This window comes from Bubalus bubalis, chromosome 3 (genome assembly GCF_019923935.1).
Source record: "Bubalus bubalis isolate 160015118507 breed Murrah chromosome 3, NDDB_SH_1, whole genome shotgun sequence".
Taxonomy (NCBI): domain Eukaryota; kingdom Metazoa; phylum Chordata; class Mammalia; order Artiodactyla; family Bovidae; genus Bubalus; species Bubalus bubalis.
In genome coordinates this window covers 27,675,821-27,682,866 of record NC_059159.1, presented here as the reverse complement: position 1 = coordinate 27,682,866, position 7,046 = coordinate 27,675,821, and the positions used below count along the sequence as shown (strand labels likewise).

The 7,046-nt window shown below is 48.1% G+C and overlaps 1 non-coding gene across 1 annotated transcript; it reads left to right on the top strand.

The window, feature by feature from the left end:
- Window positions 1-509: 509 nt before the first annotated feature.
- On the top strand, window positions 510-616 carry LOC112584032. Its single transcript, XR_003108391.1, has one exon. It is a non-coding gene; the product is annotated as a U6 spliceosomal RNA (small nuclear RNA).
- The last annotated feature ends 6,430 nt before the right edge of the window (window positions 617-7,046 follow it).

Below are 7,046 nucleotides of genomic sequence, written 5' to 3'. Positions count from 1 at the left end.
TATATTAGCTTATTCTGCTTGTGGAATATAATTGGCATCTTCATCCCTCCCTGCCTGGCCCACCAGCCTGGTCGGATTCTCTGACAGTCAAGACTCGTTTCAATGTTCACTGTAAGAAAAACAGGTGTTTGTGTTGAGAGGAGCCTTGCCAAACCAGGGCTCACCAAACTGCAGGGTGCATCCCTCAAGTAGCCTCACCAAGATCAGAAAGAGATGGAGCTCCTATATACGTCCAAAAAAGGGGAAGGACTTCCTTGACTATCTAGTGGTTTAAGACTCCACACTTCCACTGCAGGGGGCATGGGTTTGATCCTTGGTCATGGAACTAAGATCTCACAGGCTGGGGGGCACAGCCAAATAAAAGGTGGGGGGAGATCAAAATGCACCTTCTCATTAAGCCGCTGAATGTGCAATGATGCATTATTAGCTAGAACTCCAGGATATTTTAACAGCTTTGTTGAGGTGTAATCAACATAAGACAGATGCACACGTTTAAAGTGTCCAATTTGGTGCTCACTTCGGCAGCACATATACTAAAATTGGAACGATACAGAGAAGATTAGCATGGCCCCTGCGCAAGGATGACACGCAAATTTGTGAAGCGTTCCATATTTTTACCTGTGGCGGATTCATTTTGATGTTTGGCAAAACTAATACAGTTATGTAAAGTTTAAAAATAAAATAAAATTTAAAAAAAAAAAGAAAAAAAAATAAAGTGTCCAATTTGATATGGTTGGAAACACATGTCCCCCATCAAGATAATGAATGTATTGTCAATGAGAAATTACTCAATGGTCAATCTAAGTAGGGGGCTTCTGTGGTGGCTCAGATGGTAAAGAACCTGCCTGCAATGTGAGAGACCTGGGTTCAGTCCCCGGGTTGGGAAGATTCCTTGGAGAAGGAAATGGGAACCCACTCCAGTAATCCTGCCTGGAGAATTCCATAGACAGAGGAGACTGGCCGGCTACAGTCCATGGGATCACAAAGAGCTGGACACGACTGGGTGACTAACACACACACAATCTAAGCAGGAAGTGGAAAATTTAATTTGAGCCAATTTGAGGATTATAACCCAGGAGACAGGTTCTCAAATCTCTGAGAACTCTTCTGAAGAGGTGAGGGAAGAGAATTAGTGTGATTTTGATGAAGGGTTATGTGCTCCCTGCTATTCAGGAGGAACAGATGCCTTAAAGGTTTTAGTGTTTTTTTACGTGTGTGAAGAGGTGAGAATCCAGGTTCACAGAACGTTTCTCCTGAAAATATTTAACTGAGGGCCAGTGCTGCCAGACTTCCCAGAGCACCAAGTGCCTCATCCTGATGGTTGTCCACATTCCTTTCAGGGTGTCCTGTGGGTCAGTGACTGCGGTGTTGATGACATCATTCCTGTAGACCTGGGTGGCAGGAAGTTTTCTTTATGTTACAGTCCCTCCCTTTGGTCTTAATTTTGACCAAGGTTTGGGAGGCATTTGGTGAGCAATTTGTCCTAAGGTCCTAGGAATGCTTATTCCATGTTGGGCGAGGATTTCATTGATGGGCCACTCAACCTATTGTTACCAGACTAGCCCTGTTAACAGTAGCCCAAAGCCTTGGGCTGCGTGTCCTACTGGTCAGCAATCGTCCAGGAAATGGTTCCTTCCATGGCTTTTTCCCATACCTAGAATTACACTGTTACAATCACTGATCTTATAGAACTATGTATTTGATTAATTGTTTCGGGTCTCCTGTTCATTATTTGTATGGGAGGCTCAGTCACACATTCAGTAATGCAAGAAACAATAATCTTGTAAAACAGGCAGCATACGAGTAATATAGCTGCTGCTGCTGCTGCTAAGTCACTTCAGTTGTGTCCAACTCTGTGCAACCCCATAGACTAGTGACATTAATAAGGTCACAAGTATTTAAGCTGAGAAGTTCCTTTAGGTGCAGCCCTGTGGTTGGCTGGCCAGTCTGTTCTGCACCACCCACTATCTTTTTTTTTCTTTAATATTTACTTATGACTGCACTGGTTCTTTGTTGCTTTCCATTGGCTTTTCTCTAGTTGTGGGGAGCAGAGGCTGCTCTTCCTTGTGGTGCGTGGACTTCTTATTGTGGTGGCTTCTCTTGTTGCAGAGCATGGAGTCCAGGGCATGCGAGCTTCAGTAGTTGCAGCAAGTAGGTGCAGTAGTTGTGGCACAGGGGCTTAGCTGCTCCATGGCATGTGCGATCTTCCCAGACCAGGGATTGAACCCATGTCCCCTGCATTGGCAGGTGGATTCCTATCCACTGCACCACCAGGAAAGTCTGCAATCACTGTCTTTGAGGGAAACGACATGGCCTTGTCCTTAACACTCACCAAAGCTGCACGTACAAGGTAAGTGGTGGTCATCATGACCCCTTACAGGATTGAGAAAGGAATGTTATTTTCCAAGGAGTTACCCTAATGCTAACCTCCATGACATAGCATTTCATTCCCACTAAGATGCTAGAATTGAAAAGACAGACAATGATAAGGGGGAAAGTTGGAATATTCAAACATGGCTAGTGGGAATGTGAGAAGGAAATGGCAACCCACTCCAGTATTCTTGCCTGGAGAATCCGGGGGATGGAGGAGCCTGGTGGGCTGTCATCTATGGGGTCACACAGAGTCGGATACGACTAAAGCGACTTGGCGGCAGCAGCAGCAGCGGGAATGTGAAATGATGCCACCATTTTGGAAATTAGTTTGGCAGTTTCTCAAAATGTCAAACATGGAGTCACCATGTGACTCAGTACTTACACTCCCACATATAAACCCGAGAAAGGAAAACATGTCCATGGAAATACTTGTACATGAATGTTCCTAGCAGCACAATTCACAACAGCTGAAAGGTAGAAATCACCCAGATGACCATCCACAGGTGAATAGAGAACAGATACACATAATGTGGTCCATCCACACAATGGAGTATTACTCGGCCATGAAAAGGAGTGGAGCAGTGACACTCTCTGCAGTGTGGTCTCACTCAACCTTGAACACACTCATCTTGACACTCATCTTGAACATACCATGCTCACTGAGAGAAGCCAGGCACAGAAGGATGCTGTCTTGGAATGCTTGGGCTACCATAGCAAAATAGCCAGATGGGGACCTCAGCAATAGAAATGTATTTCCTACAGTTCTGGAGACCAGAAATCTGAGATGAGGGTGTCAGGATGGTCAGGCTCTGGTAAAGTTCTGTTCTTGGTGGGGGACTGTGTCTTCATTGTATCCTCACATGTAGGAAGGGCTGAGGGAGCTCTCTGGGAGTCTTTTTTTTTTTTTTATAAGAACACTAATTCCATTCATGGAGGCTCCTCTTTCATGACCTCATCACCACCTCAAGGCTCCACTTCCTCATACTATCACCTTGGGGGTTAGGATTTCAACATGTGAATTTCAACAAACACCCAGCCCAGAATAACCACAAATTGTATGATGCTATTTACAGGAAACATCCAGAACAGGCAAATCTAGAGACAGGAAGTGGGTTAGTGGTGTCAAATACTTGGGGAGGGGAAGGGTAACAGGAAGTGACTGCTCATGGAGATTCCTCTGGGGTCTCATTTGGGGATGAGAATGTTTTGGAACAAGTTTTTGGCTTGTCTTTTGATTTGTCTTTCACAGAGTAGAAATCTTTAATTTTATTAAGTCCAGGAAATCCTTTGCTTTTCTCTGTGGATTGCCTTTTTGTGTTGTGTGTTAATACTTCAAAGCTCATAATGTACACAGCCAAACCCAAATTCATGTCACTTTTCTCCTATAAATTGAATAGTTTGTATCTAAAATTTGTCTGTGAATAACTGAGTGAATTTGGTGTGAGTTGTGAAGTTTACATCTACATCCATTTCATTCTGCATGGTTTCCAATTAACTGTTCCTTAACTATTTTTAAAAAGTAAAGACATCACTTTGCTGACAAAGGTCCCTATAGTCAACACTATGGTCTTTCCAGTAGTCAAGTATGGATGTGAGAGCTGGATGATAAAGAAGGCTGAGTGCTGAAGAATTTATGCTTTTGAACTGCGATGCTAAAGAACCTCTTGATGATGGTGAAAGAGGAGAGTGAAAAAGCTGGCTTCAAACTCAACATTCAAAAAAATAAGATCATGGCATCTAGTCCCATCACTTTATGGTGTATAGATGGGGAAACAATAGAAACAGTGCAAGACTTTATTTTCTTTGGCTACAAAGTCACTGAGGACAGTGACTGCTGCCATGAAATTAAAAGATGATTGCTCCTTGGAAGAAAAGCTATGACAAAACTAGACAGCATATTAAAAAGCAGAGACAATACTCTGCCAACAAAGGTCTGTATAGTCAGAGCTATGGTTTTTCCAGCAGTCATGTATGGATGCGAGAGTTGGATCATGAAGAAGGCTGAGTGCTAAAGAATTAATGCCTTCGAACTGTGGTGTTGGAGAAGACTCTTGAGAGACCTTGGACAGCAAGGAAATCAAACCAGTGAATCCTAAATCAGGAAATCAACCCTGAATTTTCATTGGAAGGACTGATGCTGAAGTTGAAACTCCAATCCTTTGGCCACCTGATTTGAAGAGCCGACTCATTGGAAAAGACCCTGAGGCTGGAAAAGATTGAGGGCAGGAGAAGACAGGGATGACAGAGGATGAGATGATTGGATAGCACCACTAACACAATAGACGTGAACTTAGGCAAACTCCGGGAGATAGTGAGGGACAAGGAGGCCTGGCAGGCTGCAGTCCATGGGGTTGCAAAGCGCTGGACGTGACTTAGGTGGGTCGCTGGGTCTCTGACTCTGCAGTCAGGGATGGAAGTGGTGGGGGATCTTGGGGCCCTGGAATCTGAGGGGCCCTCTACTGGGGAGGGGTAGGAGACCCCAGGTGGTAGTTAGCTGAGTCCAAGGCCCTCCTGGGTATGAGGCATCCTAGCCCCCATGCATCACCAAGAGGCCAGCTCCCTCCTCCCCTCAGCTCCCAGCCCTAGTGCCTGCTTCTGAGAAATTCCCTAGGGTGGGGTTCTGGTGCTGGAGGTGCCTCCATGCTGTGGCTCCTGAGTTTCCAGGGAGGATAGAGGAGTGAGGGGAGACTTGTCCACAGAAAGGGAGCTTCTGCAGAATAAAGCCTGGGGCTGTTGCACCCCCACACTATCTCTGTGCAGGACCGTGAGGGTGAGGCTCCTTCCCCTCCCAAAACCACAGGACACATGGGGCACTGGTCACTGGACCTGCACACAATACTGAAACCTCCCACATGGGCCCACTCAGTGAGAGACACCATTTAAAGACTATTAATGGAGGAGGGGGCAGGGTGGGGGAGGTGAATGTGGGGTGGGGAGAGTTGGAAAATCATCCAAGGACAGTCTCCCTGCAGTGACCCCGCCTCCCACCCAGATAGAGGTGACCCTCCAAGTCAGAACCCTCATGTCTCAGACACCCACATTCTGGGCCTTTGGAGGACAAACACTTGAGCACTCTCAGTACTTGCCTTCATCTGCTACATTAAGGCCTGCCCTGTCTTCTTCATGGCCAAGTTCTCACCCCTCCCATCAGGGCTCTCGGGGGCTTAATGGGATGAGGGTGTCTATGGCAAGACTGGAGGCCATGGGGCAGGCAGGAGGGCTCCCACTGATCTTGCAGGTCCACACGTCATGGTTGCAGGCCTGCGCACAGGGAACCAGGCTGTGGATGAAGAAGGTGCAGTGGTCCAGGGACCAGTCTAGGCCCTGCAGGTGTCTGACCACGGAGCAGTCAGTGTGGACTATGCGGAGGGAGCCCAGGGATGCTCCCATACTCCTGGGGGGACACTTGAGCATGCACCCTGGAATGACCAGGAGATCAGATAGCAGGGCTCCCCACCCAACCTAAGTTCCCACAAGAAACCAAACACGCCTCTGCAGAAAAACAGGATGTCACCAGCCTGACTGCTGTCCTGAGGAGCTTGGCTGGAGCCTGACTGTTGTCCTAAGGTGCTTGTTTGGTGTCTGACTGCTGTCCTGAGAAGCCTGGCTGGTGTCTGGGTGCTGTCCTGAGGAGTTTGGCTGGAGCCTGGCTGCTGTCCTGAGAAGCCTGGCAGGTGTCTGGGTGCTGTCCTGAGGAGTTTGGCTGGTGTCTGACTGCTGTCCTAAGGAGCTTGGCTGGTGTCTGTCTGCTGTCCTGAAAAGCCTGGCTGGTGTCTGGGTGCTGTCCTGGATTGAATGTAGGCCCCCATAAAATTAAGTCCCCATCATGACCCCAGAATCTGAGAATGGAACCTTATTTGTAAGTAGATCTTTGCAGGTATAATTAGTTACGGATCTGGGGGTGAGGTCATCCTGGATCAGAGTTGCCCTAAATCTATCTCAGTGTCCTTCAGAGAGACAAGAGGAGAGAGGCAGACACAGAGGAGACACCAGGTGAAGACAGAGGAAGAGATGGGAGGGAGGAGGCCATGAGCCCAGGGCCACCTGGAGGCCCTAGAAGCCAGAAGCAGCAGGAAGGGCCTTCTGCTGGAGCCTCTGGAGGGAGTGTGGTGCTGGGACTCCTTGATTTCGGACATCTGGTCTCCAGGACTGAGAGGGGACTGGCTTCTGTTGTTTGGAGTGTCCATGTGTGATTGGTTGTCACCGCTGCCCCAGCAATCTCAGCAGGTAGTGGGCAGCTCCTTGCCCTGTTCTAAACTCTCTCTCCCTTGCACAGGTGAGGTTATCCTGCAGACCCTACCCTTTCCTTCACGTCCAGTAGAGCTGATCTGGGAGTAGCTCTGGGGTTTTGCAGGCTGAGCCCCTGTTGCTGTGCCCCCGCTTCCCCACAAGAGCCTCCAGAATAAGCTGTCTGCCCTGTTGCCTGAATCCCCCTCTCCCACCCAGTATCCTCAGGAAAGGCCAGGAGTTCTGTAGCAGTGTCTGCAGGCAGTCTGCATCTGGACGCACGTGCACATCTTCCCTGTAAGCAGTGAGAACCTTCCCTGATCTCACGCCCCCAGCTGACTGCCTCCACATCTGGCCACAGTCCTGGTGTAGGTGTCAGACCGACTGCCCTCTCAGCCTTCTCATCATGTTGTCAGAGCTGCTCCAGGCCCTTGCTGAAAATCTGT